General features: G+C 39.9%; 1 pseudogene; it reads left to right on the top strand.

Moving 5' to 3' along the window:
- Positions 1-7,856: 7,856 nt before the first annotated feature.
- Positions 7,857-9,374, top strand: LOC111178183 (testican-3 pseudogene; annotated as a pseudogene).
- Positions 9,375-14,465: the final 5,091 nt, after the last annotated feature.

Below are 14,465 nucleotides of genomic sequence, written 5' to 3'. Positions count from 1 at the left end.
TCCTGATTAAAATCTGATTTTCCACTTTAACTACTATTAAGCTCTGGTTTTCTTTGACAGTATGGACAATTTACACTCAAAATTTGACAATTTAGAAGAAATGGACTAATTCCTCAAAAATCACAAACTATCAAAACTCTATCAGCATGAGATAATTTGAATAGTTCAAAGAACTAAAGAAAATTATGTCTAAAGAACTAAAGAAAAGTACGAGGACCATGTTTCACTAAACGGAGACTACTGATCAATAAAGAGATAGAAATTATAAAGAAGAATCAAAAGTTAATTCTGCAATTTAAAAGCATAGTAACTGGACTTCCCTGGTGGAACAATGGTTAAGAATATGCCTGCCAATGCAGGGGACACGGGTTTGAGCCCTGATCCGGGAAGATGCCACATGCTGCGGAGCAATTAAGCCCGTGCACCACAACTACTGAGCCTGCACTCTAGAAACCATGAGCCACAACTACTGAGCCCATGTGCCACAACTACTGAAGCCCACGCACTTAGAATCCGTGCTCTGCAACAAGAGAAGCCACAGCAATGAGAAGCCCACACACTGCAACGAAGAGTAACCTCTGCTCGCCGCAACTAGAGAAGGACCACATGCAGCAACAAAGACCCAACTCAGCCATAAATTAATTAATTAATTAATTTTTAAAAAAGTGTAGTAACTAAAATGAAAAAAATTAGTAGAGGAGCCCAACAGCAGATTTGAGCTCTATAATATGGATAAACCTTGAAACCCTTAATTAAGTGACAGAAACCAGACATAAAAGATCACACACATATTTTATGACTCCATTTGCATGAAACATCCAGTATAGACAAATCCACAGTCACAAGAAAGCAGATTAGTGATTGCCAGGGGCTGGGGAATAGAGAATGACTGCTAATGGGTACTAGAGGGTTTTTTTGTGGTGATGAAAATGTTCTGAAATTAGATAGCTGTAATGGCTACATGACCTTGTGAATGTACTAAAAACTACTGAATTAGGTTGAATTAAATTGAAATTTTAAACTTAAATTAAATTGAAACGTAGTCATGCCATGGAATATTTTGTGGCTATTAAAAAGAGTAAACACTCTATCTTTGAGGAATTGCCAAGATTCCTCTAACTTGGAGGAATCACCAAGAGAGAAAAGCAAGATACAACTCAGGTTATATCTAACAATGGTTACCCAGGATTTCTTGTAGACAAGAAGAGCAGTAGCAAAACATTTGTAAAGTAACCTCTTGACTCATAGACCAAATAAGAAGCTTCAAGTATAAGGAAGACCTGGTTTGCACAGGTTAGTTTAACAGCACATGATCATATTCCTACTTTCCTAAAAAATGATCTTCACCCTCAGGTAATTATAAGGCATAATTGAGCATATTTAGAAGACATGCAAACTCTGCTGGTGTTCTTCCTGTGGCAGACCTGGGGAAATCCGCTATGGACCTAGGGCTAGATACTTAACCTCTCCTTGTCTCAGTTTCCTCACATGCAAAATGGGGATGATAGCAGTGGCTACTTATAATGTTGTTCAGAGGATTAAATGCATTAATATGTATAATGTGCTTAGAACTGTGCCTCGTACAAAATAAGTGCTAAATAAATGTTGAGACCTGTTACTATTTATTATTATTATTACTTTAATCCAGACAATTTCTCAATCTTCTTTCAAGTCTCTCCTTCCTTCAGTCCACTATCATACCACATAGAGTCCATGTAATGAGGATAGGATCATCCAAGGAAAAGAGAGCAGCACACTCCAGGGAAGATCCTGGATCCCTAGGATAAAGCCCTCCTTAGTTACTCCTTTTTGTCTGATTGTCCATTTAACTGATGCCCTTTCCTTTCTATTTCCTGCTTTGAGGACTGTTTTATGGGGTATATAATGTGTGCTGGTAATAGGAGAAAGAAGGAGCTCTGACAGTAAAGCATTGAGGGATCTAGCTCCAATTCAACAAGCATATGGACTGATGAGAAGAAAGATAGCACAAACTGTCTATAACATGAACTCCTGCAACAGAGAGGTAATTGGAGGCTTAGGAAAGCCCAGGAGAAGTGAAGTCTGCAGCTTTAAAACTTTCCCCCATGTTCCTAATCTCCTAGGCAACCATAACACCCACCCTCTGGTATATATTATGGGATTAACTGGTGGTTTCAAGGATAGAACTGGGGAAAGTGCCTATGTTGCATCCCTGACTCTTCCTGAGTGGTCTAGGTAGGCAGGTTTGCTCTCTGAATGTGTACCAGGACTAACATTTCCCCTCTTCCTTTACTCATCTTGGCTTTGCCTCTTAGCAATGTCCTTAAGGTCAAGGGACACATAGTATGACAGGCAAGAAACCAGTTTCCTAGCCTTTAAAATATAAAAAATTTGTTTTCTACAGATAAATGAAGTTCTCTAGGAGAGAAGTCCCTGTCCTTCATCATGGTGAGTGTTGAGTATTGCCTTTGTTAAAATCTTTTATAACTTGATAAATAAAAAAGTATTATCCTATTGCTATTTAATTGTTTTTTTAAAAATGACTTCTGAGGTTTAATATTTTCTCCCACTGTTTATTATCTATTTGGGTCTTTTTCTTTGAAATGTCTGTGTCCTTTATTCATTTTTCTACTGGGGTTTTATATTCTAAATAACTTTGTTATTACATCCTCCTCATCAAACTAATGTGTTGTCATTGTTGAAAATTTGAACATTTCACAAATGCAAATGCAAGGGGAAAAATCACTCATGACCACTCACTATTATTATTTTGGTGATATTTAATGGTTTTTCCCAATGTTCATTTTCTCTATTATTTACAGGTAGTTTAGATAATTATACATATATGAACTCACACACATAATGAACACATAATGAAATGGTGATAATACTTTGCGGATTTCTATGCAATGTTTCGAATTCATGAATGTTTTTTCATGTCAGGAAAAATTCTTCAAGAATAATATTTCTAACATTTATCAAATAATCCACCTGCTGAAGATCCATATACTATCATTTTCTAAAATTTATTTTATTTATTATTTTTGGCTGTGTTGGGTCTTCATTGCTGCGTGCAGGATTTCCCTACCTGCGGCGAGCGGGGGCTACTCTTAGTTGCGGTGCACGGGCTTCTCATTGCAGTGGCTTCTCTTGTTGCAGAGCATGGGCTCTAGGCACACGGGCTTCAGTAGTTGCAGCACGGAGGTTCAGTAGTTGTGGCTCGTGGGCTCTAGAGCGCAGGCTCAGTAGTTGTGGTGCATGGGCTTGCTGCCCCGCGGCATGTGGGATCTTCCTGGACCAGGGACCGAACCCATGTCCCCTACATTGGCAGGCGGATTCTTAACCACTCTGCCACCAGGGAAGTCCAAGATCCATATACTCTCATTTATTTACCCATTCTCCTATTACACTTTTAGCTCATTTCAATTCACTATTATTAAAAAATAGCAATGACTGTCTTTGTAAATAATTTGGAGAGATGTACTTTAATTTGTAAAATTAGCTATACAATAAGGATATTAACTATTTATCGTGTATACTGCAAGTATTTTTTTCAGCTTCATCATTGTCTTTTTTTTTTTTTTTTTTTGCGGTACGCGGGCCTCTTACTGTTGTGGCCTCTCCCATTGTGGAGCACAGGCTCCGGACGCGCAGGCCCAGCGGCCATGGCTCACGGACCCAGCCGCTCCGCGGCATGTGGGATCTTCCCGGACTGGGGCACGAACCCGTGTCCCCTGCATCGGCAGGCGGACTCTCAACCACTGCGCCACCAGGGAAGCCCCATCATTGTCTTTTAAAAATAAAATGTATTGAAAAGGTTATGTACATATATCAAAACAAAAATTTTTCAGCAGAGGAATGGATAAAGAAGATGTGGTACATAATACAATGTAATATTACTCAGCCATTAAAAAGAATGAAATAATGCCATTTGCAGCAAGATGGATGGACATAGAGATTGGCGTACTGAGTGAAATAAGTCAGAGAAAGAGAAGTATTGTATTATATTACTTATATGTGGAATCTAAAACAAAATGATACAAATGAACTTATTTTCAAAACAGAAACAGACTTAGAGAATGAACTTATGGTTACCAGGGGGGAAGGGTGGGGGAGAGGGGTAGACTGGGAGTTTGGGATTGACACGTACACACTGCTGTATTTAAAATGGATAACCAACAAGGACCTACTGTATAGCACAGTGAACTCTGCTCAATACTATATTATGTAACAACCTAAATGGGAAAAGAATTTGAAAAAGAATAGATACATTTATATGTATAATTGAATCACTTTGCTGTAAACCTGAAACGAACACAACATTGTTAATCAACTATACTCCAAAATAAAATAAATTTTTTTTAAAAACTCAAAATATGTAGTAAAATATGTCCTTCCCAACTTAGTCTCCCATCTACCTAGTTTGCACCTCCCACTCAGTTAATCACGGTTATTTGTTTCTTCTGTAAATTTCAAGTGTGTGTATATTCAAGTAAGAAGATAACCTTCCACCCATTTTTCCATTATTTTTGCACAAAAGATAGTATACAATATATACTTTTCTGAACATTTTAAAATCATTTAATATACCTTTGTTTTTGTTTCCATGTCAGTGTATAGAACACTTTCTCATTCTTTTTTATAGCATCATTGTATGATTGTACCATAATTTATTTAGTGAGTACCCTAATGATAGACATTTGGACTTTACTATTACAAACAATGCTGCAGTGAATAACCTGGCACACATGTTATTTAAAACATGTGTAAATACTGGCATGTTTGTAGGGTACGTTTCCAGAAAAGGAGTTGCTGGTTTAGAGGCTTTATGAATTCATTATATGATAGACTTCCTAAATTGCCTTCAACAGGTGTACCAAATTATACTCCCACCAACAAAGCAAGACATTTTCCCACAGCCTCGCTAACAGAGTATTTTCATCAAACTCTTGAGGGGCTTTTTTTGTCACTACTATTGATAAAAGTATGTCTTTTATTTTTGTTTATGGGTTTCTAGGTTTAAATAGTCTTTGATGAATAGTCCTTGATGCTAGCTCTCCCAGCTGCTGACTTAAATAACCCAGAAGAGGACAAAGGCTTGCAACAACCCTGAAAAGTGAGACTAACAAGGAACTCATTGCCAGAATGTGTAAAACATTGCCACAAAGCTCCAAAGTACGTAATATAGTTTCCAATTATTGACTATCCAGTACATGTGGGAGAAAGTATATATGTGTGCATGCATTACTCCCCCAGGAATCTTCACAGTGATTCTATCAGTATGAAATTATGAGCCATATTTGACAAGTAAAGAAACTCTGGCTCAGAGAGCTAAGTGACTTACTTGCCTAAAGATATATAACAAGAGGCAGAGCTGAGGTTCAAACACAGGCTTGTAGGACTCCAAACTGGAACTGTTTTCAACACCCTACATGCTTTATTCCTCTCTCATTCTTTGACTCCTGATTCAGGAATAGAACAATTGAGCCAATCACAAAATCGGCCAACTCAAATTTCATGACTATTTTTTTTATAGTCGATTTACTATATTAGTTTCAGGTGTACATCATAGTGATTCAGCATTTTTACAGATTATACTCCATTAGAAGTCATTGCAAGATTATGGTTATAATTCCTTGTGCTATACAATATGTCCTTGTTACTTATCTATTTTTTTAACATCTTTATTGGAGTATAATTGCTTTACAATGCTGTGTTAGTTTCTGCTTTATAACAAAGTGAATCAGTTATACATATACATATGTTCCCATATCTCTTCCCTCTTGCAACTCCCTCCCTCCCACCCACCCTATCCCACCCCTCCAGGCGGTCACAAAGCACAGAGCTGATATCCCTGTGCTATGCGGCTGCTTCCCACTAGCTATCTACCTTACGTTTGGTAGTGTATATATGTCCATGCCTCTCTCTTGCTTTGTCACAGCTCACCCTTCCCCCTCCCCATATCCTCAAGTCCGTTCTCCAGTAGGTCTGTGTCTTTATTCCTGTCTTACCCCTGGGTTCTTCATGACAATTTTTTTTTCTTCTTAAATTCCATATATATGTGTTAGCATATGGTATTTGTCTTTTTCTTTCTGACTTACTTCACTCTGTATGACAGACTCTAGGTCTATCCACCTCATTACAAATAGCTCAATTTTGTTTCTTTTTATGGCTGAGTAATATTCCATTGTATATATTTGCCACATCTTCTTTATCTATTCATCCGATGATGGGCACTTAGGTTGTTTCCATCTCTGGGCTATTGTAAATAGAGCTGCAATGAACATTTTGGTACATGACTCTTTTTGGATTTTGGTTTTCTCAGGGTATATGCCCAGTAGTGGGATTGCTGGGTCATATGGTAGTTCTATTTGTAGTTTTTTAAGGAACCTCCATACTGTTCTCCATAGTGGCTGAACCAATTCACATTCCCACCAGCAGTGCAAGAGTGTTCCCTTTTCTCCACACCCTCTCCAGCATTTATTGTTTCTAGATTTTTTGATGATGGCCATTCTGACTGGTGTGAGATGATATCTCATTGTAGTTTTGATTTGCATTTCTCTAATGATTAATGATGTTGAGCATTCTTTCATGTGTTTGTTGGCAGTCTGTATATCTTCTTTGGAGAAATGTCTATTTAGGTCTTCTGCCCTTTTTTGGATTGGGTTGTTTGTGTTTTTGTTATTGAGTTGCATGAGCTGTTTATAAATTTTGGAGATTAATCCTTTGTCAGTTGCTTCATTTGCAAATATTTTCTCCCATTCTCAGGGTTGTCTTTTGGTTTTGTTTATGGTTTCCTTTGCTTTGCAAAAGCTTTGAAGTTTCATTAGGTCCCATTTGCTTATTTTTGTTTTTATTTCCATTTCTCTAGGAGGTGGGTTAAAAAGGATCTTGCTGTGATTTATGTCATAGAGTGTTCTGCCTGTTTTCCTCTAAGAGTTGGATAGTTTCTGGCCTTACATTTAGGTCTTTAATCCATTTTGAGCTTATTTTTGTGTATGGTGTTAGGGAGTGATCTAATCTCATACTTTTACATGTACCTGTCCAGTTTTCCCAGCACCACTTATTGAAGAGGCTGTCCTTTCTCCACTGTACATTCCTGCCTCCTTTATCAAAGGTAAGGTGACCATATGTGAGTCGGTTTATCTCTGGGCTTTCTATCCTGTTCCATTGATCTATCTTTCTGTTTTTGTGCCAGTACCATACTGTCTTGATTACTGTAGCTTTGTAGTATAGTCTGAAGTCAGGGATATTTATCTATTTTATGTATAGTAGTTTGTATCTCTTAATCCCATACCCCTAATTTGCCCTCTGCCACTTCTGTCTCCCCTTTGGTAACCACAAGTTTTTTTTCTATATCTGTGAGTCTGTTTCTGTTTCGCATATATACATTTATTTGTATTATTTTTTAGTCTGAATACTGGTTTCTGAAGTACTAGTCCAAAGTGCTTTTTCTTATTCTATTCCATCTCACCTATAATATCTTCCTTTCTACATCCAAACAGAAATTAGAACTTGGAAGCTCAAAACATTTATGCAAGATGACAGGCTGGATAAAAGGAGATAACAGTTGTGCAACTGGCAGTGAGTGGGCCATTACCTCCTGGAAGATGGAGAAGATGATCCAATATAATAATAATGGCTAACATTCATTTACAGTGGGTCAGGGAAGTAGCTAACCGTTTTCTAGAAATTAGCTCATTTCAACAGCTTGGCAGGGTAAATACTGTTATTATTCCATTATAGTAGATGAGGAACAGAGTGTGAAGAGGTTGAATTACTAGAGCAGATCAGTTAAAAACTGATGGCCGGGGAAGGGGAGCATGGATGGGGGAGGGAAGGACGGAGGGGCGCGCAGAGCCGAGGGGCGGCCGCGGATGCTCCGGGCGCCTGTCGTGCTGTGTGCGTGCGCAGCTGCCTGGTGCGCGCAGGCTCTGGCAGCGGCCGCAGGCCGGCCTGCCGGCGACAATTTTCTGGACAACAAACAATGGCTCAGCACGGTGTCCCAGTACGACCAGGAGGACGGACAGTGAACCGATTCCTAGACGATGATTATTTCCGCACTTGGAGTCCAGGGAAGGCCTTCGATGGGGCTCTAGACCCAACTAAAGACCCATGCTTAAGGCTGAAATGTAGTCGCCACGAAGTGTGCATTATTCAAGGTTCTCAGACCGCAGTCTGCGTTGGTCAGCGGAGGCTCACGTACAGTATGAAAGATGCAGGAGTTGGGCATAAGCAGTGGAGGGGTCCCCCGACATCCACCTGCCAGCAGTGCTCGGGGGTCTCTACCAGCCCCGTCTGTGGTTCAGATGGACATACCTACTCTTCTCAGTGCAAACTAGAATACCAGGCATGCATCTTAGGAAAACAGATCTCAGTCAAGTGCGAAGGACGTTGCCTGTGTCCTTCAGATACGACCATGGGCTCAAGCAGGAATATGAAGAGAGCCTGCAGTGACCTGGAGCTCAGGCAGATGGCCAGCAGACTGCTGGACTGGTTCAAGGCCCTGCATGAGAGTGGGGGCCAGAACAAGAAGACGAAAGCATCGCTGCGGCCGGAGAGAAGCAGATTTGATACCAGTATTTTGCCAATTTGCAAGGATTCACTCGGCTTGATGTTTAACACTTGATACAAACTACCACCTGCTCCTGGACCAGTCGGAGCTTGGGAGCATTTACCTGGACAAGAACGAGCGGTGCGCGGAGGCCTTCTTCAGCTCCTGTGACACATACAAGGACAGCTCCATCTTCAACAACGAGTGGTGCTACTGCTTCCAGAGGCAACAAGACCCACCTTGCCAGACGGAGCTCGGCAGTATTCAGAAGCGACTCGGGGTGAAGAAGCTCCCCGGACAGTAAATCCCCCAGTGTGACGCAGATGGTTACTACAAGCCAACGCAGTGCCACGGCAGCACTGGGCAGTGCTGGTTTGTGGACCGATACGGAAGGGAAGTCGTGGGGTCCAGGAAGTGCGGTGCTGCAGACTGTGCTATTGATTTTGAGATCTCTGGAGATTTTGCAAGTGGAGATTTCCGTGAATGGGCTGCTGATGATGATGAAGATGACATTATGAACGATGAAGATGAAATTGAAGATGATGATGAGGATGAAGGGGATGATGATGATGGTGGTGACCAGGATGGATACATCTGATGGATGAGAGCTGAGAGCAACAAATTCTACGTTTCTTTTATTTACCAAGTGATCCCCTACTGAGGAGTACCTTCTTGCCCCAAAACAAAATGATTCTAAAACTCACTTAATATTTTGTATAATTATTTCAAATATTGCAACTAAAGTCATAGAACTTTATGTTTAGAGAAGTATCATTTACTTTGAGTTTTTATATGAAAAAGAGAACACATATGGAGTCTAGCCAGACAAGAGAAAGTTATGAAGAGCTACTGATCTATGTGAGTCTGCCACAAACAAAACAACCAGTGCTTGAGGTCATATATGATATTTTTCTGGGAAAAATTCTAAGTTAAATCTACAATAACATACTAGTGACCTGGATTCTAAGGATTTTATTAAAATATGCATGACCTTAATTGCAGTTTCCAAGTAGACTCTTCCCAGAGCTGGAGTGATTTAGAGGTGAGTGAGGGAAGAGCACAAAGTGAGAAAAACAAAGTCACTATCTTGGAGACCTCCACCATGTTTGTATGTTTTTAGTTATGAAGTTTTAGTGATGTTTTTAGTTATGAAGTTATTCTGGATGTGACCAGATATCTTACAAAATGGGCAGTAGGGGAAAACCATGGATTTTGAAAGTTAAAAACATAGTTGTCCTTTCTAATTTTTATTTTAATTTGGACAGCAGTCTCATGTTGATTTGTTTTATAATCTTAACCAGCATGATTTCTTTATCTTTCTACGTTTCTTTATCTTTCTGACCAGCAACTTAGGGTGCAGAACTTAAAGTAGAAAGACAAAGGGAAAGATTCTTTTAAACCGTATTTTTACAAAAAGTTTGTCATTTGCCTCAATATCAAACTTAAAAATCTTCATTTTTGTTTTATTTCCTATGTTAGATAAATATTTGCATTTAATCTAAGAATTATGCCATTTTTGTTACTAGTGTCAAAACTTAGAGAACAAACTGTATTGTGCCTTGCAAAATAGAAATAGAAAGGTTTCAGCATGCATCCCCACATAGGACATTAGGCCATAGATAGGCACACCTAATCACAAATTAATACCAGTCCCAGTACTGCTGCTGGAATGAAGAAAATAGAATACTTTCTTTCTTTTTTCTACTGTTACATAGTTACCATGTTTATGATTATTGTGTGGAGTACCATTTAAGATTTAACTGCAACAAAAATTACTTTAATTGTTGTATTTAAGTTAGCATGTTAATTAATCATGTAGCCCTTCTGGTACACCATCCCTTTTAAGGATATCATCAGACCTATGGTTTTGAGCCCATAATAAAAGTGGAAAAACCTGTTGGGTGTTACACACTGGTGTCACCACTTAAACAGTGGTTCAGCCGGTTTCCCAGTATACAATCCACTGAAATAAAGTTGTTGGATTCTTTCCATTTGATTTATATACACTAAGAAAAAAATCTTTAATGTTAACTTTATGTAATATTTAAGATAAAATGCATTTTCTCTTTTACTGTTTATGTATAGTTTACAAAATAAAGAATCTTGAAACCAAAAACAAACAAACAAACAAAAAAACCTCATGGCACGGGGACATTAAAAAAATTTTGAGAGTCAGGAGATGTCTGTGATGTTACTATCCATTTACTTCGTAATTTTGTACAAGTAGATTCCTGTTTCCTTATTTCATTGTCCAAACCTGCAAATCGTACCATTCTGTGACTTCTGAGACTCTGTCTGAGGTAATTGGTGGTATAATTCAAAATTTGGAGGAACAGTCAAGCATGGATAAGACTGGGAGAATATATAAAAATTGTTCTACACCACCATATTCATTTACCCTGCTTCAAACTTTCTTACTTGTTCTCCTGCTCATGGCACTGACTCTCCTTCCTTCCCCACTTGCAGATATGATTTAAGTTCCATAGAAACTAGGTAACTCAAAAAATGAAGGACAATGCAAAACGATGTCACTTTTTGGACCACTGCCTAAGCTGTTTTGGGATATTACCATCTGTAAAAGTTTGAGAGTTGGGGAGAGGCATGCACTAACTGCTAGCATAAAGGTCAAGGAAGAATTATTCTGTTAGGGTGATATGTTTACCGTGAAGATTTCGTCTTCTTCCGCTGGCGTCTAACTTCCCCAAGAATTAGTCACCTTGGATCATGGGCCTGTCATCAATCATGATTTTGGGGGAGCAGATGGGCTTTGTATGCTGAATATTAGAGAGTTGGGACTTTACCCTAAAAGCAATGGGAAGCTACTGAAGGCCTTTAAGTAGGCCAGCCTCATGATCAAACTCAAGTTTTAGGAAGGTCACTGAAGCACCCTCTGGAAGAAAAATTTGAGGAAGGCAAAATTGGAGGCAGAGAGACTAACTTGGAGGCACTGAGTGATTAAAAACCTCAGCTGAGGCACTGACAGTTGAGATGGACATTGAGAATTAATAAGGGAAATAGAATCAATAGGGCTTTTTGACTAATTGGATATGGAGGATAAAGAAGAATTAGGATTCCAATATGACTCCCAGGTTTCAGAATAGGTTTGGGGGATAAATGCCATTGAGCTAGAGAACACAGGAGGAGGGATGATGAGTTTAATTCAGGAGTTGAGTTTGAAGAGCCTATGGGACATTCAGATGGAGTTGACTAGTCAGAGGGAGATCCAATCAGAGATATAAATCTGATAGTGGATACTCCAGGTTTAATTGAGCTGTCCCAGTGAAACCATGAAGAACTATAAAGACACAAAGAGCAGCAGGCCAAGGACAGAACTATTTAGGAAGAAGAGAGGATAGCAAGAAAGAAAAGAAGACTTAAAAAAAAAGGAGTTATCATTGAGACATCAGCAAAGGACCAAGGGAGAGTCTCACAGAAGCCAGCGATAAGAGAACTTCCAGAAAGAAGTGGTGAACCATGTCCAATACCCTGGGTTGAGTACCCTCAGCCCAGAAACTTGGAGAGGTCCTTGAAAACCTTAGCAAGAGCAGTTTCAGTGGAGTGGTGAAGGCAGAAGTCAGAGGGCAGTGGGTTGAGAAGGGAGTGGGAGTTAAAGAAGAGATGACAATGACCATACGGCATTCTTCCAAAGAGTTGCAGCTAGAAAGAGACATGAGGTCCAGGGACTTCCTAAAATTCTGGTTAAAAAACACAGAACATGAAAATGTACCATCTTAACCATTTTTAAGCGTACAGTTCAATAGTGTTAAGTATATCCACGTTGCTGGGCAACGGATCTCCAGCACTTTTTCGTCTTGCAAAACTGAGACTCTACACCCATTAAACAACAACTCCCCATTTTCCCCATCCCCTAGCCCCTGGCCACCACCGTACTACTTTCTGTTTTTATGGCTTTGACTACTTTGGGTACCTCATATAAGTGGAATCATATACTATTTGTCTTTTTGTGACTGGCTTATTTCACTTAGTATAATGTCCTCAAGGCTCATCCATGGTGTTGCCATGTGACAGTATTTCCCTCCTTTTTAAGGCTGAATAATATTCCATTGTATGTATACAACACATTTGATTTATCCATTCATCCGTCAACGAACACGTGGGTTGCCTCCACCTTATGGCTCTTGTGAATAATGTCGCTATGGATATGGCTGTGCAAATATCACTTCAAGACCATGCTTTCAATACTTTTGGAGTTATACCCAGAAGTGGGATTGCTGGATTATGTGGTAATTATATCCTTAATTTTTTGAGGAACCTCAGGGACTTTTAAAATTATGATGTTAGGTTTAGAGAGGCTTAAGTGTACTGGGGACTTGGCCTTATACAAAAGACCGTCCTGCAGGGTGAGCTAGGTGTATCTCCAGAGAAATGGAATGAAGAGAGGCAGCATAAGCAGGAAATTGAGGTGTTCCCATCAGATGCTTTCTGTTTTCTCTATGAAGCATGAGAGTGCAGCTGAGAGCAAGAGGGAATGTGTTGAAGTCTTGTCTTGAGAAGAATGACTTGAGAAGTCCTGCATAGCAGCTCGGAGGAGAGGGAGAAGCAGTGAAGCAGTCTGACAAGGAGATGGATGGAAGTTTTCAGGGACCAGGTCAAACTAGAGGACATGATTCTTCAGGGATAGCACTCTGTATGTAACCCAGCGGTCTGAATGTAAGATGGGTCATCCAGATGGATGCTAAACGTTAGTGAATGTGGAGGCCTGACCAGGAGGTCAATAGACAACAGGAAAACGGAGGGGTAGCCCCAAATGATGGCCAAATCAATGCATAACAAGTGCATATGGATAGAATACCAAAAAACACAAGTAACCTTTTACCTGAGGAAGCACTTAGGTAATTTTCTTTAATGTTTTGGGCAGATTCATTGCCTCTAAATTAAAAAGAAATCTATTAAGATGTATAGTATGTGCATGGTTTGTTTGTTAGGACTTTTTTTTTTTTTAAATAAGGGAACTTCTCACCAGTCAAGTACTCACAGCCTTAGATACTTGCAGAGACCAAGAATTGGGTCTTCACAAGACTGGAAAAGCCAACTGCTTCTGTACCCCCAAAGAGCAGGAGATAAAACTGTCACCCAGAGCCTTTCCCACTGCCAGGCAAAGGAACCAGCCCAGGCAGAGGTATAAGAAAAAGCACTGGCCTTTGTGCCCATACCTATTGTTTCAGATGGACTCAAAGTAGCTGGATGTTAAAATAAGAGAAAGAGGAATGTGCCAGGAACAAAAGGTGGTACATAAAAGGGGAGAGGTGGTGGACTTCAAGAACTATATCAAAGAAAGAAAGACCTTTTGGTGTGGGGTAAGAAAACTGGAGATGGAAGTCCACTGGGATGATTCCCTCTCTTTTCTGGAAGGGCACCACTGAGTTGACCTTCAGCTTCCTTCTAAGGCAGGTGATGTAGACATGCCATGTGTGGAGCCAAAGGCATCACCAATCCTGACTAAGGTGCTGAGGTGTCTGTAATGCCAGGGATAACAGGGGTGTGGAGAAGACGAAAGCTATAATTGCTGGAGCTAGGGTGTCATGGGGTAGAGGAAGGCATCTCACGTTATTGAATATAAGTTTGTCAGTGGCAAGGCAGTTGGGTGAGTGCTGCTATTTGCAGGTGGTGAAGCCATGTAGACACTCCCTAAAAATATGGATCACATGGTCTTGGTGGCTGTCAGACTATACGGGGAAAGCAAACTTGAAGGACCTTGAAACTGGCCATTAAAACCTGGGAGCGAAAATAGGGCTATGGTCAGAAACCATGTAAGTTCGTCTACTATGAATATATAAAATCTGGATAATAAAGGCGTTTGCTGTGACAGGTGTGGTTCATGATACCTACAGGAGTTGACCCCTGTCATCTTATGAGGCTGTTTCATGTGAAAACAGGATACTAGAGATGACCTCTCAAGTGATCACATCCA

The sequence above is a fragment of the Delphinapterus leucas genome, chromosome X (genome assembly GCF_059928025.1).
Source record: "Delphinapterus leucas isolate spDelLeu-1000000601 "Yukka" chromosome X, BTC_Dleu_Yukka2, whole genome shotgun sequence".
In the NCBI taxonomy this organism is placed as follows: domain Eukaryota; kingdom Metazoa; phylum Chordata; class Mammalia; order Artiodactyla; family Monodontidae; genus Delphinapterus; species Delphinapterus leucas.
The sequence above is the reverse complement of the archived record's forward strand: the minus strand, read 5'-3'. Positions and strand labels throughout refer to the sequence as shown.